Genomic DNA, 21,573 nt, shown 5'->3' on the forward strand with positions numbered 1-21,573 from the left:
AAGGATGAATGCAAACTTCTGCCACTTTGTAATGATGCAGTGGGAATTTAAAATTGTGTGCAGTTGGTGATTGGCTTGAGGCTTCTGTCTGGATCTGGTATGAAATGTATTTGTGTGTATTTTCTGTTGACATCAGCAGAAGCGGCTTCAAACCACTGAGGTTGGCAGAAGAGCTTTCTTACCGCTCTCTTGCAGTATGTTTGAGAGTTGATTCACAAATGCATGTTAATAACCTAATGGTCTGTTGTTCAGAGGCTGACATCCTGATTGAATCTACTAGAGGAATTTACTAGAGTTAGTCCCCTGCTAAATGAGCAAAGAGCCACCTTTTAAAAGGGGTGATTCTCTTTATTTAGCAGGGGGAGAGCAACTGGTATTATTACAGATATTTCTGTACCGCTCTTCAACCAAAGTTCTCAAAGCGGTTTACATATAAAAAAGGATAATACCTAAATAAGATGGTCCCCTGTCCCCAAAGGGCTCACACACTAAAGAGAAACCTAAGGCAGACACCAGCAACAGCCACTGGAGGGATGCTGTCCTGGGGCTGGATAGGGCCAGTTGCTCTCCCCCTGCTAAATTTAAGAGAATCACCCAGCACAGCATCCCTTCAGTGTCTGTCTCTGGTCTATCTTATGTATAGAGGAAGTCCAATGGAAATTTTGTAATCCCAGACTACTCCCTGAGTAGTAATATTCAGTACATTAACCTGCTTATCAGCCAATGACGTTATCAACTGATGATGTCCAAGTTGACTGTCTGAGGTGACTTCACTGAAAAATTTTGTGATTTGATGAGATACGAGAATGCTGGTTTTTGAACAGCAGTGTCTGTTTCCTTTGGCATAACACCGCGAAGGGGCATAGCTCAAGGGTAGAGCTAGTGTTCTCTCTAACAGGGATTCCCAGATGTTGTTGACTACAACTCCCAGAATTCTCAACTATAATGGATTTTGCTTGGGGATTATGGGAGTTGTAGTCAACAACATCTGGGAATCCCTGTTAGAGGGAACACTGGGCAGATCTGGGGTTGTCTGGGCAGAAGACCATCTTGGGAGCCATTATAGATGCCAACTATAGCACTTGCTTTGCATGCAGAAGGTCCCAGGTTCCATCCCTGGCATCTTCAGTAAGAGGGTCTCGGGTAACAGGTGAAAGGTTCTTGCCCAAGACTCTGAGAAGGTGTTGCCAGTCAGATTAAACCTTGGGCTAGGTGGACCAATAGTCTGACATGGTTGGAGGTTGCTTTGTACATGCATCCAATTGTGCAGTTGTAAGCATTAATCAGTTTTAATAGATTTATCGGTTAACCCAGGGGTCCTCAAATTTGGGTCCCCAGATGTTGTTGGACTACAACTCCCATCAACCCCTACCACAAGTTCAGGGGGTGATAGGAGATGTAGTCCAGCATCTGGAAAGCCAAGCTAGAGAACCCTTCGGTTTAACTGGTTGGTTGATGCCACGCTGCACACAAGCAGCCTTACCCAGGTAGGGCTTCCCTAACCTGGCAAGGGCTGCCCATGTGCTGGGTGATCTCATAAGCTTACTTTCCTTAAGGAAAGTAGGCAAATGAGTAACAAGAAATCCAGGTTATAAAGCAAAGCCAGTATCAAAGCCAACCCCACAAAAACGAATGGCATAGATAGCATAGCAGATAGGCCTGGTTCACACACAATCAATCAGATCTAAGTTTGAAATTGGTAACCAACATTAGTTTGATTGTATTAACCCACACCAAGGCCAGAATCCCAGATTCATCTCGGGAGACAAACCAACACTGGTCATTTTGGCACGAGTCCACACCATCACGCTAATGTTGATTACTGACTTTAAACCGACATTTGAACTATTGTGTGAACCAAGCCAAAAGCTTCAATTGCCTACTTGAATACCAGTAGTGAAGGAAGTAACCAGACCGCCTCATGGAGGAAACATCACAGTCTAGAATTTAGTGCAATTCAGTTGACTTCAAATGCATTTGATTAACCAACTAAGCTCTCTTTTATTGGGCGACCTCTAGATTCTGCTATTTGCGCTATAAATGTCTCTCCCTTCTACTTTGTGGGAGGGTGGGATGTTTTGCAGCATGCTGGAGTGCAGAATAATAGAATTTTAGAGCTGGAAGGGGTCTTTGAGATCTTTGTCCAACTGCCTGATCATTGGGGGAATTGGCTATAGGGGGGCTATAGCACAGGGGTTCCCAACCAGGGTTACTCCAAATGTTGCTGAACTTCAACTCCCATCATCCATACTGAGATCTTCAGCATCCATACTGAGATCTTTGTAGCAATGCAAATGTATTAAAGCAATCATATAATTGATTTATCAGTGAAACAACAGATGTTTAATCCATAAAAATAACACTTTATATCATGCTTTCAGTGTGTTCCAAGTGTCTCATTTAATCACCATAATCCTTGTAATAATTCTGTAAGGCTGGACTGTTTTTTGAAAAACCGGTAGTATTATCCCCATTTTATAATAGATGAGGCTCCCATTGACCAGACAAAGTCCTTTTGCATATATTACATTTATGGGAAAGTTTGAGAAATTGAAAATATGTCATAGAGTTTTTGTATTAATATGCTTGCAAAAGGGAAGTAAAGGAACAGTTTGAAAATTTCAGGATTGCAACTTCAAACAGTATTTATTGTATTGAATAATTACGCTATATGATACATTTGAATCATAGTAAACCTGAATCTGAGTAGGATCTTCTGCTTCTCTTGGGCATGATGCCATTTTTGTATAATTGATCTGATTACTGAGTGTTAAAAATCTGTTGAGCACAATCACAGTTAAAATATGATGATTATATTCACAATTTCTGCTAAAATATTTTAAAAATATATTTAAACTGTTCACTGAGCTTATTCTGGTGTGGAAAGTAGAGCATTCAGCTAATTTCAGTGGCAGGACTGTGTATGCAAAACTTAGTATCTGTATGTAATAGCGAAGTATGACTTTATTTTGCACAAACTCTTCAAAAATAGTGGATAAGGGAATGCTGGCTAAGAAATGGCTGATTGGCCTTTGAGAGGACATTTGCGGAAACAACTAATCTCTTGATTGTCACATTCCAATTAAAAAATAAATATTTTAAAAAATGGGTCGGCAGGCCTATTTTGGAATCATTCATACTTCTCCTTCCCTTTGCTGTGAACAAAGTGAATTAAATGCCCACGCTTCTTTGCCATCTGCCCATCCCAGTAAATACTAGAACTTTTGATGATGGGGAACGTCATGATCTTGGAACTTGCCACTCTATCTCACCTGAAGCTCAATGCTTTCATTTCTCTTGAATGGGAATTGCTATTATTGTTGTCCATGACTATATAGATTGTCTGGCTTTGGTTTTGTTGGGGGCTTGTGGTGGGGGAGACGGGAGAGAGAAAGGGAGTGCAGTTTTGACAAAGTCTTGGTCACTTGGTTTCTTAGAAACAGGGGCTGCTGTTCCTATAGAAGAGTAGTTCCTTTCACCTTGGTCCTGGCTTGAGCACCACTCGAAGTGGACTCCCTTCATTCACACGCAGGCTCCTTAAAGCCATTGAGATGGGAGGCCATTTGAAAAGAAGGAATGGCCTTCAATGGCAGGACCGTGGGCCATTCTAATTGGTTTTGGTTCAAGGGGGCTACTGGATTTGTGAAAAGCCCAAACGGAGCTTTCCCACGCCAGTTCTTGGAGGGGGAAGGATGGAGGGTGGAAAAGACTGGGGAAGAAATACCCAAGGAGGGGAGACAGAGAAAAGAGAGCCTCACAGGGTGGAATTGTGCTCTTTGGGGCAGATAAACGTATTTGCATCTTTATTTATTACCTGTTTTTTGCAAGCACCTTCCTCCAAGCAGCTTAGAGTTCTCCCCTCTCACCCCTGTTTTTTCTTCACAACAACCCCGTGAGGTGTTTTGGGCTGAAAAACAGTGACAGACCCACATTTCCACAGTGAGCTTCATGATCAAGTACAGCATGGCTTCACAAACTTGGGTCCCCAGAATGTTGCACAGGGACATAGGAAGCTGCCTTATACAGAGTCAGACCATGGTCTAGCTAGCGCAGTATTATTAATAATAATAATAATAATAATAATAATAATAATAATTCAATTTCTATACCGCCCTTCCAAAAATGGCTCAGGGCGGTTTACATAGACAAATAACAAACAAATAAGATGGATCCCTGTCCCCAAAGGGCTCACATTCTAAAAAGAAACATAAGATAGACACCAGCAACAGTCACTGGAAGTACTGTGCTGGGGGTGGATAGGGCCAGTTACTCTCCCCCTGCTCAATATAGAGAATCACCATGGTAAAAGGTGCCTCTTTGCCCAGTTAGCAGGGGTTATTGTCTACACAGACTGGCAGTGGCTTCTCCAAGGCTGCAGGCAGGAGTCTCTCTCAGCCCTATCTGGAGATGCCAGGGAGGGAACTTGGACCCTCTGTATGCAAGCAGGCAGGTGCTCTTCCCAGAGTGGCCCCATCCCCTAAGGGGAATATCTTACAGTGCTAACACATGTAGTCTCCCATTCAAATGCAATCCAGGGAGGACCCTGCTTAGCAAAGGGGACCGTTCATGCTTGCCTACTACAAGACCAGCTCTCTTCCCTAAGACCAGCTGTTGTTGGACTACTACTCCCATCACCCCCTGCCTCGGTGGTCATTGTTGCAAGGGATGATGGGAATTGTACTCCAACATCATTTGGGGGCCCAAGGCTGGCGACCCCTCCTTTAAACAACTGTTCCCACTAGTCTCTTCCTTTCTTTATTTTACACACAGTACCATGATCCTTTATGGTTATACATTCAGCAGAATCAAATAAAGCAGCTTTTCTTGGACCACACCATGTTGGAGCTGTGGGAGAGGGATTGCAATGGCTTCCCCTGCCCTGATGAATCATGCAGGGCAAAACAGGATGTGAGGGCTAGGCTGACTCCGTCTCCTTGCTGTTCTTGCTGGTGTGCTATGCACAGGGAGGTATTATCCCTCTTTCCGCTGGAGAGTGTTCACAAATGCGATCGCTCACCTGCCGTCTGGAGTCAGTGGTACAGTCTGGGGGGAGAGCGTGATAATCCGCCAAATGTCTAATGTTTGTCATAGATGACAGATGCAAGGCCAGATCACATAATCGCTGGGCTCAGAGCTAGTGATTTGCATGTTGCTTTGTTTCAGGTCTTATTCCCCCCCCCCGCCCCCGGGGCATGGAGAGTTGGAGAATTGATACTGAGCTTTGCTTTTGGAGAAGACTTGCCAATGGATTCTTCTCTGTACTGCTGGACAACTGCTTACTGCATGAGCACATTTCTAGGAAGACTTCCAAAAAAAAAGAAAGAAAGAAAGAAAAAAGGAAGCAAACATCTAGTTTCACGAACAGACTTCGGGTTCATGCTGTAATGACACAGGAACATAGGAAGTTGCCATACAGAGTCAGACCATTGGTCCTTCTAGCTCAGTATTGTCTACACAGACTGGCAGCGGCTTCTCCAAGGTTGCAGGCAGGAGTCTCTCTCAGCCCTATCTTGGAGATGCTGCCAGGGAGGGGACTTGAAAAACCTTCCGCATGCAAGCAGGCAGGTGCTCTTCCCAGAGCGGCCCCACCCCCCTCCTCTATGGGGAATATCTCCCGTTGTTGACACATGTAGTCTCCCATTCAGATGTCAGTCAGGGAGGGGTCCTGCTTAGCAAAGGGGGCAATTCATGCTGGCTACCTACCCCAAGGCCAGCTCTCCTCCGTTTCTGCTCTGGGGGCGGGGAAATGTTATTGGATCAGAATGTCATCCAAATGAATGCCACAGTTCAAAAACTGCTTAGAGCCTTCAGAGTCAGGCGGTATATAAAATTAATTAATTAATTAAGTCCCTCTTGGTTTCTGGTCACCTTGAAATTGTCAGTTGAGCAGGATTTGGATGTGTGTGACACCACCTTTGACGTGTGTGACACCACCTTTCTCAGGTGAGCAGCAGTAGAGACCCGAATTGTAGATCATGCCACACAGATCTTGTGCTACAACAAGGCCCAATGATGTTGTTGCAGCATGTTGGAGTGCAGAATCATAGAATTTTAGAGTCGGAAGGGACCTCTGAGATCTTCTAGTCCGACCCCCTGATCAGTGGAGGAATCAGCTAGAGCGCAGGGGTTCCCAGCCAGGGGTAATCCAGATATTGCTGAACTACAACTCCGCAATTTATTGTGTCTGGGAATGATGGGAGTTGTAGTTCAGCAAAATCTGGAGTACCACTACTTGGGAACCCCTGTGCTATTGCCACCCTGACAGACGCTGTCCAGCCTCTGTTTGAAAACCTCTAGAGAAGGAGATCCCACAACTTCATGAGGCAAGCTGTTCCACTGTCCAACAGCCCTTACAGTTTGGAAATTCTTCCCGGTGTCTAGCCTAAAATGTGCTCCCTATACAGGTAGAAGCAAGGCTTATCTGCATGCATGCCTGCCAACATGATCTGATGTTGCGTCTTCAGGGACATTCTAGGAAGAAGTACAAGGAGCATCTGCAAAGAGGTCCCTTACCTCTTCAATTTTTCTGAAGAACAGGAAAGGAAGTTCACTGGGGTGTGGATTGTAACTTCTAGGCTGTGGCAGGACCCTTGGTGTCGTTCTTTTGGTGATTGGGGGTGGTCTGATGTACTGCCTAATTTCTCAGATCAGTAATCACGCTCAATTCTCTCTGGTCAAAGTTTTGCAAAGAAGTTGGGGATTGATTCTTGTACACCTCTGGCTCACGAGGTGCAGAAGGTACTGATTGCCTCCAGCAAAGTCTTCTTATTGTCCCCTGGAATTATTTTTTTTAAGGTTACTAAAGCCTGATCTCTGCTTGAAACTTTACTAACAAGCTGAGGATTAAACTGGTTGCTCTTCTCTGTGGCTTCTCTGGAGTGTGATTGAGAGGGAAAGGTTGTAGCACAGGGGTAACATAAGAATATGTAGTAAGGGCATCTAGTCCAGCATCCTCTTTCCCACAGTGGCCCTCCAGATGCCTCTCAGAAGCCCACGAGCAAGAGGTGAGGGCATGTCCTCTCTCTTCTCCTGTTGCTCCCCTGCAACTGGTATTTAGAGGCAAAGATCTTGCCTCTGCGGCTGGAGGTGGCCTATATCCACCAGACTAGTAGCCATTGATAGACCCGCCCTCTGTCTAAGCCCCTTTTAAATCCATCCAAGCTAGTGGCCATCACTACATCCAGTGGCTGAGAATTCCATAGATGAATTATGTGTGGTGTGAAAAAAGTACTTCCTATTCTTGATCCCAGATTTCCTGGCCATCAGTTTCATGGGATGACCCCTGGCTCTGCTGTTGTGAAAGAGGGTAGAATACATGCTTAGGGTGAATTCACACAACATGGAACCTGTGTGCCCGCCAGCCCCGCAATGTAGAGGCAACTTAAGACTGGCACGGCAGACAATCGCATATCTTGGTTTGTTGGAAGTAGCCACATTGAACCGGAGGTACACTCCCTATCCACACTTCCTAGATGCTGTCCCAGCCTGCCTTGCACTAGGGATGTGCAAATGGATTCAAATTCAAATTGATTCATTCAACTCAAATCTGGGTGACTTGAGTGATTCAAATTCAAATAGAATCACCCCTCAAAAGGGCAATTCAATTCGAATTCTAATCAAATTTTTGAAATTTGATTTGAGGGCCATTTGGCAACTCTAAAAAACTATTCAGGCCTCCTGGTTGGTTAAAAAGGTATCAAAACAGGCTCAAATAGATCCAAAATCAAAACAAATTTTTGAATTCAATTCAAATTTGTTTCATACACATCCCTATCTTCCCTACACCAACTGCTTAGTATCCATTTGTGCTGACTGTTAGCCAGGTTATTTATGTTTTAGTAACAGTGGTTAAACCAGCATTTAACCAGGATAGATAACCCTTGATCTAATTCTGGCTACCTATCCTGTTGAAAAGCAGATTACCCACAGTGGTTTGACCAGGATCGCCTGGAAATTCTGGGTCCTCACAACCAGCTCCATAGGGCTTAGCAATCCTGATTCAAGAGTTAACCAGGATCACCATGGTTGTGTGAATGCAGCCAAAGAAACACAACGAGTGACTTGTGCACACCATGTAGCCTCTGGAAAGATGCTGTGCTGTTGAATAGTGATAGCTGCACATCCCTGCTCTTAGAGATAATGCTTAATCCTTAGCATTTTCAGCCAGAAGAACCTCAGTGATCAGAGTTGGGATGTTCTCAGGCCATGGCTAAGTTTAAACCATGGCCTGAGTTCGGATAGGACAACCCTGTATGATAGGCATACTTCCTTAGAATGTTGATGGTGACCATCCATGTACAGAAACGTATGGGGAAACATGATTAACTTTTGTTGAGAAATTATTCTTGAACAGATTCTGTCTGGAAAGTGGGGGAGCTTGGGTCGCTGGGATTCTGCATCCCCGTTTGTCTGAGCTGCTACTCAAATGCCTATTTGCCGCTGGTTTAAATGAATTTCTATATGCTGTCATTTGCATATGCAAAGTTGCCTATAGGCCACCCCCAGCCTCGGAGGCAAGATGCCTCTAAAGGCCAGTTGCAGAGGAGCAACAGCAGGAGAGAGGGCATGCTCCCCAGAGGCATCTGGTGGGAAATAGGATGCTGGACTAGATGGGCCTTGCGCCTGATCCAGTTTGTATGTTCTTAAAATCTCTTTTTTTTCCTGGGAACCCAAGTTTCCTCCTGGATTGCTAACTGGGCTAAGAGGCAGTTTGCATGCGGTGGCCCACATATTTAGCAGGAGGAGAACAAATGTCCCTAGTTAGCCCAGCAGATTCTCTCTAGTGGCTGTTGCTGGGGCCTCCCTGGTGTTTCTCTTTAGAAAGTGAGTGAGCCCCTTTGAGACAGGGAACCATCTTCAGGCCCTTCAGGACACACAGTTTGGAAATCCCCCCTGCCAAATAAGCAAAGAGGCACCTCTGAAAGTGGTGATGTTCTTATATTTAGCAGCGGGGAGAGCAACTGGCCCTATCCATCCCCAGCACAGCATCCCTTCAGTGGCTGTTGCTGGGGTCTGTTTTACATTTCTTTTTTAGATTGCGAGCCCTTTGGGGACAGGGAAACACCTCTTTATTTCTATGTAAACCGCTTTGAGATTTGGAAAGTGGCATATACATATTCCTTAATAAATACTCTGTTTTAAGTCAGTTTTGGTCTAACTGCATTGAGGTCTACATTTCAGTTGGTGCTGTGACATTTGGCTTCCCATGTAATACTAAGAGGCAATTTAAAAGGGCGGGAGATGGCAAAGCATGTCTTTGCCTAGCTTTCTTCCTGCCTTTTGCATTAGAGCAGATTTCAACAGCCGTTGTGATAAGAACAAATGCCATTTAAGGACTAGAGGAGATTTAGGAGTAGGTTACTTGGTGCTAATTAACACTGCACAATTTTAAAAAAAACACAACCCCACACAACTTCATTGCTTAGGAAAGATGCATGAATAATGACATCAGGGTGTCGGCAGCGTTCTGTTCCCAGGATGCTATGAATGTTCTTGACTTTTCAGCTACAGGGAACACAAATGGCTCTGCTGAGCATTCAGTGCTTAGGAAAAAAAATACTATTCTTATTTTAGACCCTACGTGGGATGCGAGTGTGTGTGGTGGGAACTGATCTTTATCCTGCAATTGCTTTAACGTTTGGAAGGGGGGGGGACTGCTGTGCAGTCATCTGGGAACCAAATTTCAAGTGTGTGTGTGTGTGTGTGTGTGTGTGTGTGTGTTTGCATTTCTGCATGCATATGTATAGCAGTGGAAATGTATGTGTACAGATGGATGAAATGCATGGGGTTACCAAGAATGTTCAAGATCTGGTGTGTGTGTGCTAGCAATCCCAGATTAATTGTCTGAGCATCCTGAGATGTTCCCAGTTCCCTCCCTGGCAGCATCTCCAAGATAGGGCTGAGAGAGATTCCTGTCTGCAGTCTTGGAGAAGCTGCTGCCAGTCTGCGCAGACCATACTGAGGTAGATGGACTAAGGGTCTGACTCGGTAGAAAGCAGCTTCCTATGTTCTTATGACCACTGAATGCTGATAGTTGCCTAAATGCAGGTATCTACAAATCCATGCCAATGGCAAGTAACCCCAGCCCTCTGTTGAGCAGGGCACCCCAAACCACTTAGGAACCCTTTCTGAACAGGAGGAGAGGGCTCCTTCTGTTTCTTAATGAGAAACACAATCTTAAAAAAAAAAGAAACATAAGGTGGACTCCAGCAACCACTGGAGGGATACTGTGCTGGGGGTGGATAGGGCCAGTTTCTCTCCCCCTGCTCAGTAAAGAGAATCACCACTTTAAAAAGGTGTCTCTTTTGTTCAGTTAGCAGAGGACATTGCTCTATCCTAAACATATTTGCACAGGCAAAATAGTGCACAATTGCAGGATGCCTTTGTACAATTGCACAACTGTGCAAATCCTTGGGGTTTTTAAGCATAATTATACAATATCTAGCATAATCATGCAAATTGGATCATTGTGATCCCAACCACTATTTTCAAGCATTTAAAAGGGAATCATGGGTGTACATAGGACTCCCTTTCCAGGAGTTGGATGGTGGAAATATACACATACAAAGCAAGCCTGTTCACATGGTAGGAGGCAGTGAAGCCAGCTATTACAGCTCGTGGAAGCCCTCAGGAGTCCTGCATTGCAAGCTCATTCAAACCTGGGTAGTGTGACTTGTGTACCTTGATGCTTACCGAGGGAGGACAAAAATAGCAGCCAGCCTACCTGAGAGTTTGACCATGTGGGTGGAATTGCCACTTCCTGCAGTCCCTGGCAGCCCGGGGCCATGTTTGTAGGAGATTGCTGCAGCTAGAGGGGCCCAGCAGATGAGAGCTGATGGTGCAGTGAGGGCTGCCTCTCTGTTGGGAGCGCAATGCATTTTGGGATACCTCCTTCTCATCCATGGAGGACCCAGCTCCCTATTTCCATACTGGAAACTGCAGCTGCCATGTTCATCTGGATGTGGGGTTTACAGAGCCAAATGAAAGCTCTGCAGGTCTCTCAGGAATGGGGTAGGTTTCATTCCCCCTGAAACCACCCACATATGATTGTGTGAATGGCCTCAGTATGTAAATAGAAGTCTGATAGGAGCATGGCTATATTGCCTCAATCCAGGAGGTGGGCAGCAATTGCCACTAAATTTGCAATGTATAGTGTGTGTGTGTGTGTGTGTGTGTGTGTATGTGTGTGTAAGGAAATTAAAACTGCACACTTTAACTGATAAACCTTAATGATTAATCAATGTATGCTGAAATCACTGGTTAAAACCTGCCCTTTGATTAATAGAGAAAGCTGATAAAAAGCAAATTCTCCATGGCTCAGGATCCTCAAAAGGCAGACTACTGCAGAGTCTACACAGGGGTAATCCCAAGGATAGCGGAATCAGTCATATCACCACCTTTTCAATGACTGCAGCCATAAGCAAATTTTCAAGTTAACACTATGCCTACCTACTGCCAAGAGAATGTCTCCTACTATAAGGCCATATTTTTACAAAACCCTTAAATATTATAGATAGTGTATGAAACATGCAAAATATATCGGTAACGGAATCAGAATTTTTGGAGACTGTTTCTGATTCCATTACCAATGTGCTTCTCACACATTTTAGATACTATCTATAACATTTAAGGGTTATGTAGAAATATGGTCTTATAGTAGGAGATGTTCACTTGCCAGTGGTTATATATAATATCAGCTTGAAAAATTGCTTATGGCTACAGTCACTGAAAAAGTGGTAAAATGCCTGATTCCGTTACCTTTGGAGTGGCACACAGATGGCTTGGTTCCCTTTTTCCTGGACCAAATTTTATGAAAAAAGGCAACTTAACCATGCCTTTCCCTTCTGTTTTGTGTCCTAAGGAAGCAGTAATTTGTTTTTCCAGGTGAAATGATGGTAGCTTCTTTCTTCAGAAACAATCCACTGGGTGTGTGTGGTAGGGATACTGTAATGGGGAATAATCTTCTATTCCATATTTTGATGAAAAGTAAATTGTTCAAATGCTAGAAGTGGCCATCCCTTTGAACAAGTTGTTGTGTGTTGAAGTGGAAGTTATCTTGCTTCAAGAAAAGCAGCTCCTCTTTCTTAAGGAGCCTCAGATGTGCATCTTTTTCAAGATTGGCAATGCGTAGACTTATTTAATTGATGCATCGGTTAACAACCAGGCAGTAAACTGTGGGTGGATTTTATATCAAGATCCCAACTGAGGAGTTGTCATGTGCAGTAATTGTATCTCCTGCTTTTTTACATTAATGTGTACTCCAAGAGGCTTGCAATTTCATTCAAGAAAGTGCAAACGACAGAGCAAGACATTTAAAGAAAAGAAAAGCATCAGAAGCAACAGTTTTAAAGCAATGGTAATGTAAGGCTTGCCTGTAGACCGTGCCTTAAGAATGCCTGCTGCAACAGCACTATTTCTAATATTTTTCTGAATGTGAAGGTGTTTGGGAGGCCAATCAGCAGTTTAGGTGTCACAACTGAAAAGGCCCTGTCTCATACACACCTGTGAAACCTACAACAGTGGAGAGGTGGAGGGGTTCTTGGGCAGGTTCATACAGAAGGAGACAGTGCCTGAAATATCCTAGTCCCAGGTGGTTAGACTATGCCTAAGCCCAAGGATCTTGTGGGCACAAAGAACTAGTTGCATGGTTCCTTGGATCCTGGCCAGTGGTGGCAGATGTACATTAACCATCCACATTCCAGTCTAAATTGTATGGTGCTTGTAGCAGTGAAGCCTCTGACACTGATTGGTTGGGCTGTGGTGTCCGTATATTGTATTGTACTTGTGGCAGTGAGTGAAGCCTCCAGTGCTGATTGGTTGGGCTGTGGTGTCCGTGTATTGTATTGCACTTGTGGCAGTGAAGCCTCCAACGCTGATTGGTTGGGCTGTGGTGTCCATGTATTGTATTGCACTTGTGGCAGTGAAGCCTCCAATGCTGATTGGTTGGGCTGTGGTGTCCATGTAGTGTATTGCACTTGTGGCAGTGAGTGAAGTCTCCAATGCTGTTTGGTTGGGCTGTGGTGTCCGTGTATTGTATTGCACTTGTGGCAGTGAAGCCTCCAACGCTGATTGGTTGGGCTGTTGTGTCTGTGAGTTTTCTGAATGCCCAGGAGACAAAGCCGTTAGCAACATGGTCCAGATTCTGTCTAAATGGATAGGCTGGGATTAAAACCGCACATGGGTTCTATGGAAAGAGGATTTGTGTGAGGAAGAGTAAAGACTGGAAAGCTGACCAGGAAGGAGGTACTAGAAGATAGAGCCTAATAATCAGAGTGAGCCCCAGTGTGGTGTAATGGTTAGAGCGTTATAGTAAAAGATGTACATTTCGAGAGCCCAGAGACAGCAGTGCTGTAGGGAAAGTGTAGTATATTTTATTTTATTCATTGCATTTTTATACCACACACTCAGCATGTCTCTAGTCTAAGTGGCTGACAATAGTATGCAGTGAATACAGAAATCCAAAGGAAATAGAGTAAGCAATGAATACAGAAATCTGTTCCCTGATGATTCCCGTGACTTTCAGAAGTCACGCAGAAGGGAAGACATTGCTGGTTGTGGTGTCAACCATTCCTTTCTTCCTGTTTTGATGACTGTCACACTAGGCTATACTATAATGCACCCTACATGGGGTTGCCTGGTTGTGAAACTTCAGCAAGTGCAGAAAGTAGCATCTGCTAACAGGTGTGGAGTGATACATGCATCGCCTGTACTGAAGCATCTGTTCTAGCTGCCAGTTCATTTTATGTCCCTATTCAGAATGCTGGTTCTTCCCTTTTAAAGGCAAGCTTGGGTCCTGATTAACGCAGGGAGCATCTTCTCCCATATGAGTGCCCCCTATCCCAACACAAAACCTTCCGACAAGGTTCTACTTTGAATTTTGTTAGATGGATGCTAGGTTCACCTCCAGCAGGAGCAAGGGCTTTTCCGTAGCAGCCCCAATGTGTTGGAATTCTTGGCTGAAAGAAGTCTATTCAACCTCCTCCCTGCTGGCTTTTTGAAAGCAGGCACATACCTTTTTGTTCCCATTGGCCTGTGACAATTAGTTGTTACCGTATTTACTGAAATAGAAGATGGCTCTGAATTCAAGAAAAGACCCTTAAAAAAATACAGGTTGAGTTTAAGTTCTACCCATATTGACCCAAAAGGAAGAGGATTTTGAATTTAAGACGACACCCCCCCCCCATTTCTAACATTAAAGAATCTGGGAAAGACCTAGTTGGATTCAAGTAAATACTGTACTTTTCATGAACTGCTTTTGATTTTTTTTTTTTTTAATGAAAAGGTGGTATATACATATTTTTAAATAGCTAATAAGACAAGGTAGTAATCAGGGCCAAGAGGCCATGGGATGGGGTGTTGTATTTCACAAGGCGACAAATTATTTAGCGGCACAATTCTAGTCTGAATGCATAGCAACTCCAATTGTGCTGTGGAGTAGAAATGGGATCTGCACATTTGATGCACACTCCTGGTTTGCACGTGTGGATCCAGCATCCTTTCTGGATCAGAATGACTTTTGCACTGTCATAATAGATAACAATAATGACATAATAGATGTTGTTATGCAAAAAAGATGCCTGTAATGTTTATTAGAACTTTAAATGTATACGTTATACTCTGTCCTGAACCCTGCCGCTTACTGAGATCATGTTTGGATGTTCGGTTATGGCTGCTGCCTACCAGTTCATTTGTCAATGCGGGACGGGGCCTTCTCTGTGGCTGCCCCAGGGTTTTGGAATATGCTCCCTGTGAATCTAAGAGCTTCTCCATCTCTGGCTGCCTTCAAAAAAATTCCTTATGACACAGCTGTTTTATCAGGCCTTTTAATGCTATTTTTAAAAAATATTGTTTTAATTGTGTTTTAGTTGATTGTCTTACATTGCTGTGCACTGTCTTGGGATATATGGGTTAGACCAGGGTTTCTTAACCTTGGGCCCCCAGATGTTGTTTGATTACAACTCCCAGAATCCCCAGCTACAAAGGCCATGTCTGGAGATTCTGGGAGTTGTAGTCAAACAACATCTGGGGGGCCAAGGTTAAGAAACCCTGGGTTAGACAGTTTATTTATATGATGAATATAAATACTGTAAATATTTGTGGGAGGGAGAAGGTTGCCAACATTCAGCCCCTTCTTTTTAGAAGTTTAAATTAAAAAGTGCTATTATCTCAGCCATTTTTGAATAGATTTGCACCAAATTGGGAGGGATAGTGTCTCTTGCAGTCTAGTTGCTATGTGCAAAATTTCAGGGGGATTGGATGGATACTATAGATCATGTGAGCAATAGAATGTTCAGCTTATAATGGAATGTTGAATCAATTCTTCATTGTTCCTCTTTCGGCACTGCCGTGCCAGTATAATACTGGCATTTCTTGCCTGTGGATGGAAATCCTAGCAAACAACTGAAAGCCTTTTTTTTTTTTTTTTTTGAATGGAAGAGGAAACAAACTGTTGTTGCCTCTCCAGCCTGATGATATGCACTTTTACACAGAAGCAAATTCCACTGGTTCCAGTGAGATTGCTCCTGTGTAAGCATGCCCAGGACTGTGGCCTTCATCTGATGAAAATGGCAGCAGGATTCTGACTTGCTGAAGGAGAAATGCCTTTGTTGACTTGACCAAAGAGCTCTGATATTTCTCCTTGTCCTGAGCTCAGTTCTGCCTCCTCTCTCTTATGGGGAGTGCGGCTGCTGTGCTGCTTATTTATGAAGTGCATCTTCAGATTGATTACCCATCGCACACACATGGGACATAATCAGGACATATGGCAATATACCTGCACGGTACAAACATATGCACACATCTGGATTTCCATGCCAGATGGAAGTGCTTGGCCTGTTAGCACAGATTTGCTACTCTTACCTGTTTCCTTGGTTTACGTTTCTGCTCTCATTAAGGGGAACTGTTTTGCATGCAACGGCAAGAAAATCCCTTTGTAAACTGGAAACGAATCTCCAATTTTGTTTTTAATTGCTGGTCTCTATGGTCTCTTTTTGTTTCCCCTCTGGAAGTCATCACAGATTTGTTGTTTTTTTGCTGGCAAAAGCCTTACCCTTTCTTTGTGGATGGAGAAGCACTGAAAGGTGTATGTTTTGATGTACGCACAGATCAAATATATATGCACCCGTTTGGGGTGGAATACTGGACTTTGCATCCATTTGAAGGGATGGATTATTTTCTTTTATTCATTCATATATCACGGACTGCAGCCAATGCATTTTTATTGGCGTAGGGACCTTTCAATAGTTGCTAGTATAAAACTCCAGCTTCTGAAAGTGGTGGCTGGGGGTGGGGGGGAGCGGGAATCACAGTATGGTACAAGCTTCTGTGTTCATTTTGACTCTGTAAATCCTTGTAATTCACATTTCCTATGCAGCCTTTATCCTTTTCCAGCAGAGCTGTCAACACAGGAAAGCATTTTTGCTTGATTATTGAATCTGTTAGCCAATCAGCTGATCAGTTTTTATTACCAAAACTTAATCTAGGTGCCTCTTTGTGATACTGAAGGTTTAGGTGCCCTAAACATTTAATCAACAAAATCCAGCCACTCATTCTTGAAAGAAAAAAGCTGTCTTTAACATTTTCTTTGTCCTCGTGGATTAATCAACTTAAACTATAGTTGATTGATCCACTGGTTTATTTATTTTTAAACAGACTGGGACCCCGTGGAAATTGCACTTCTATCCAATTCAGATTTTGCAGAATCTTTATCATGTGGGTGCTTCTCCACCACCCACAAGGTTGTTCTCCGTATGTGCGTGTACACTCTTGTCTCTTTTATGTATGCGCAAACTTATAGGCACATTTGGGCGGTAAGCACCTGTTCAGAAATCAGCTTCATAATTAGACCGACGAAGAGGGCCATCATACATGCCTGTCCCTGTGATGCGATATCTGTAATGCTGGCAATAAACGTCTGTTCTCACCCTGAATTCTGTTAATGAGAGAGAGACAGGTAAGCATCACACATCTAGACTTCTTTGCCTTCAGCTGCATCAAGGAAACAGTGACAAGCTATTAATGGGAGTGATGGGCCCAGTGCTAATTAGTCTCTCTCTCTCTCTCTCTCTCTCTCTCTCCCCCCCCCACACACACACACCCAGCTTTTACAAATTCTGTGCACCGAGTTCTTCATCACAGCCCTTTCCTTTAACTTGGTCGCCTTTGTTTGCAACAGTCCATATACGGTGAAGAAGGGGCGGTAATTTCCAAGTGTCTGAACTTGGCCTCTATTCAGACCCCAAATCCAAACACAGGAAGCTGCCTTCTGCCGAGTCAGACTATTGGTCCATCTAGCTCAGTACTGAAAATACTGACTGGCAGTGGCTCTCCAAAGTTTCAGGCCATCAGTTGGTCCCCCAAAGTGGAAACCAAGTCCAATATTCCTGCAGGTTCACGTGGAGGCATACAAGTGATGGCGGTCCTCTCTTTTCCATTACTGTGAACATAAAAAGCCACCTTCTACTGCTAACTGAGCAAAGGGGCACCTTGTGAAAGTGGTGGTTCTCTTCTGTTTTGCAGGGGGAGAGCAACTGGCCCTATCCATCCCCCCCCCAGCACAGCATCCCTCCAGTGGCTGCTGCTGGTATCTTATCTTATGTTTCTTTTTTCAGATTGTGAGCCCTTGTGGGGACAGGGAGCCATTCTACTTATTTATTTATTTATATCTATGTATGCCACTTTGGGAACCTTTGTTGAAAAGCGGCATAGAAATATCCATCGTATTCACATGGAGTCAGGCTGTTGGGCTATCTAGTTCAGTCTTGTCCACACAGACTTGGCAGCAGCTCTCCAAGGTTACAGCAGGAGTCTCTCCCAGCCCTGCTCGGAGATGCTGAAGACTGCCTTTGGGACCTTCTGCATGCAGATGCTCTTCCCCTGAGCCACAGCCCCACCTGGTGAGGGGAAGAAGATCTTGCCATGGCAGACACTGTTGAGCAAAGGGGACAGTTCAAGCTCCGGACCACAAGACCAGCTCTCCTCCCCTAGCACCTGCTGCTGCCCCAAGCTGCAATTCCTCCATGTGGCTTTTAAACCAGCTTAAGATTGCGGTGGAGAAATGCACTTCTCAATGCCAACAGAGCGCAGACCTGGCACGACAGCTGTGTGTGCCATGAGTGTATCTTGCACTCTCTGTTCATCAAGCGCGGATGACCAATGCACATTCTTTAACACCCAGCTACGCATAGTGGGGGAACCCACAAGGAGAGCTGGTCTTGTGGTAGCAAGCATGACTTGCCCCCTTAGCTAAGCAGGGTCCACCCTGGTTGCATTTGAACGGGAGACTTAATGTGTGAGCACTGTAAGATATCCCCCTGAGGGGATGGAGCTGCTCTGGGGAGAGCAGAAGGTTCCAAGTTCCCTCCCTGGCAGCATCTTCAAGACAGGGCTGAGAGAGACTCCTGCCTGCAACCTTGGAGAAGCCACTGCCAGTCTGTGAAGACAATACTGAGCTAGATGGACCAATGGTCTGACTCAGTATTTGGCAGCTTCTTATGTTCCTATGTGACCATAGCCCAGTCGGTGTTGTTGCTGCGTGCCTGCAGGTTTTAAGGCTCTGCACACCCAGGCATTCAGGCTTCCAGTCTTTGCTACAGGATGTGCTTATGACCTACTCGTACCAAGCAGGCTTTCTGCTTACAGTATGGTGCCTGTATCACTAGGGGCTGAGGATGGGGATGTTTTGCTGGGCAGCAGAAAGCAGCATCTAGCTGGGTCACGGGTGTACAGGGGGTCCCCAACCTGTGGCACTCCATCTGTTTCTGGACTACAGCTCCCATCATCCCCTGCTACAGTGTGTTGTGCTTGGGGATGATGGGGATTGTAGTCCAGAAACCTCTGGAGTACCACCGGTTAGGAACCTCTGTACTAGTGGATTAAATGTCCACACCTTATGGTGCTGTCTGTTTTTTTCTCTCTCTCTGTTGATATTTTCTGCGCGCCTCCTCTGTTTTGATACTTGCTGATTACATAGGAAGCTGCCGCTGTTTGCTGAGTCAGGACACTGGTCCATCTAACTCGGTATCGTCTACACAGACTGGCAGCAGCTCTCCAAAGTTTCAGGCAGGGGTCTTTCCCAGTCCTACCTGGAGATGCTGCCAGGGGGTGAACCTGGGACCTTCTGTGTGCAAAGGAGATGCTCTTCTGCTGAGCTATGGCTCCATCCCTAATGAATATAAGAGAACCGCCACTGAACATAGGCAGCTTCCTACATTTCTGTGTCACAAAGGAACGCAGGAAGTTGCCTTCTACCGAGTCACACCCTTGGTCCATCTAGCTCAGTATTGTCTCAACTGACTGGCAGTGATCTCCCAGTGCCAGGGAGATATGAGAATTCTCATGGGCGGGGGCGGGGGGGGGGGGGCGAGAGAGAGAGAGAAGATGAAATGCCTTCGCTCTTTGTGTCTGTTTAATTCAGTGCGAATCCCCGGCCTTGGACATCATGAATGGTGGCTTTGTCCTGGCCTTCCCTAAGCTGCAGCCGCTCGTCCGTCTCCCTCTCTGCTTCAGTTTTCGTTTCCCACCCTTGGATGCCGATTAACAGAGCAAATTATTTCCCCTTCCCTGATGATGTTTTCCCACTTTGCCCACTGGGACAGGTGAAGCTGTAGGGAAGGAGAAGCATTCTGGCAGGGGCGGGTGGCGGCGGGGATAGAGCCAGCTAGAGGAGGCGTGAAAGAACAAGAATTCGAAAGAGGCAGAGGTGCTTTCTTGGTTCTGGAGTACACAGATTTACTGATGGGGGAGAAGCATCTGCAAGTTCTTTTTTCTTTCTTTTTTTAAAAAAATGAGTTTTCTAGCACTACTCCTAGCGTGATGTGCACATCAAGGGCGGGAAAGCTACATCTCTTCTTAGAGATGTGATGGTGGCGGGGGCAGAGGAACACCCCCCCCCAATTTTCTGATTTCTCCCCAAGGCTTCACATATCTAGCTGTTCTACCTGTTCAGCAGAATGGAGTAGCTGATTGAGGAGATAGGACTCTGGACTCATATCAGTCCACTGCATTTTCTTTAATATGCCATCTTCAAAAATTTTTAAAAAACAAAAACTTCCTTGCATGCAGAAAAGCTAACACATCAGAGAGAGACTTGAGAGTAGCCCTCTCCCTGGTGTGCTCATTCACAAAAAGATAAGAACATAACGTTGTTTTCTTTTCAATGGGGAGAGGCATTCGATAATGCCCCACCTGCATCTCAAATGGTACGGTCCAGAATCCTACCATCTTATTTGGCTGAATATGCAGATAAATTGTTTTATGCACTCATCAGAATTGCATGCGAAAAACCATTCCTGACCTGTCCTATTCAGTCTGCAGTTGGCTTGCTGCATGCTGGAATATTTTCCTCGACAACTAAACCTTCAGGCAAATTGAATAATGGTATTGGTAGAAAGTTAGATTCAGCGTTTCTCCAACATGGTCACTTTGTTTAAGCAGAGTTCTGTTTTACTTTCTGCTGGGGAACACTCAAACGTACAAGTCCCCCAGAAACCTGAAATGGCATGGTCCAGGCAAAGCTCCATCACTTGATTTTGCTAAATGTCTAAACTGGCCAGGCTGCTTAAACAGCAGCCTCTGATTCCCTCTTTAAGGCCTGCGTAGATCATCCCAAAACCAACCTCTCTTTTGTGTCCATTTGTCTGTGAATGACATGCCGTAATTACTTGACATCCAACCAGACGTGTGGGAGCCTCTTTCTAATTGAGATGAATTCTTTCTTCCTTAATCAGACATGACTGGAAGTTCATGGCTTGGGATTCAATGGAAAAGAGACAAGACATCTCTGTCCCCTTCTTTCTCTGAGTCTGGAAAGGTGAGTCAGTGGGCCAGGATGCAGAAGGTGGAATATATGTGCTGTAGATAGGCAGCTTCACCCCAGTTAACCAAGCTTTCAAGCCAGAATTTGTGGTACATTACTGGATGATGTAGTGGTGTCTACACAAAACATGCAGTGGTGGTGGGGGTTATACAATGGGAATAGGGCAAATGCCAGATTGTAAGATTTGTACTGTACAGATTGCAACAGTAGTCAGAGGTGGTCTGAGTAGCTTCTGTCTGTCCCTCTGTGCTGCTTCTCTGGCACCATGAAGAAAGTCTCTGGTTCCTAGCATTTCAAGCTAAAAGGATCTTAACATCTGAGGGTAAGATAATTCCCTACCTGAGACTTCAGAGAGCTGCTTCCAGTTGGAGTAGACTGTATTGGATGAATATAAGACAGAGCGATGTGTTCACATGTGTTGGAGGCAGGGTGGAAGAGAAGAGACCTTTGGTCTGACCCAGCAAGGCCATTACTTCCTTATCACCTGGGAGAACCTTCCAAATATAGGCTGTGTGAGGATGATAAATGGTACACCCTGCATTTGCAAGTTCACTCCAGTCCCCAAGAAAACTTATTCTGGCTTCACTACTCATAACAACAAATGTGGTGTGAATTGGTCTTTGTGATCCAGCAAGATCAGGAGTGGAGGGCAGGTATCTGGATCTTATTGAATTCAGAAAGGCAGGTAGCAAAGGTTAATTCACACCCAATTAGTGAGTTGCAAATGGCTTGGAATGAAGTGCCAATTATCCTGGCAG

At 44.7% G+C, this 21,573-nt stretch overlaps 1 long non-coding RNA gene across 3 annotated transcripts in view; it reads left to right on the plus strand.

Annotated features, from left to right (window-relative positions):
* LOC128334843 (uncharacterized) overlaps positions 1-21,573 on the plus strand; it is an 87,457-nt gene that overhangs the window by 22,521 nt on the left and 43,363 nt on the right. For all 3 annotated transcript variants that reach the window (XR_008311415.1, XR_008311414.1, XR_008311416.1), the window contains one exon: positions 20,727-20,809. This is a non-coding gene — a long non-coding RNA (uncharacterized LOC128334843). The remainder of the gene's footprint in view (positions 1-20,726; positions 20,810-21,573) is intronic.

This window comes from Hemicordylus capensis, chromosome 10 (assembly GCF_027244095.1).
Source record: "Hemicordylus capensis ecotype Gifberg chromosome 10, rHemCap1.1.pri, whole genome shotgun sequence".
Classification (NCBI taxonomy): domain Eukaryota; kingdom Metazoa; phylum Chordata; class Lepidosauria; order Squamata; family Cordylidae; genus Hemicordylus; species Hemicordylus capensis.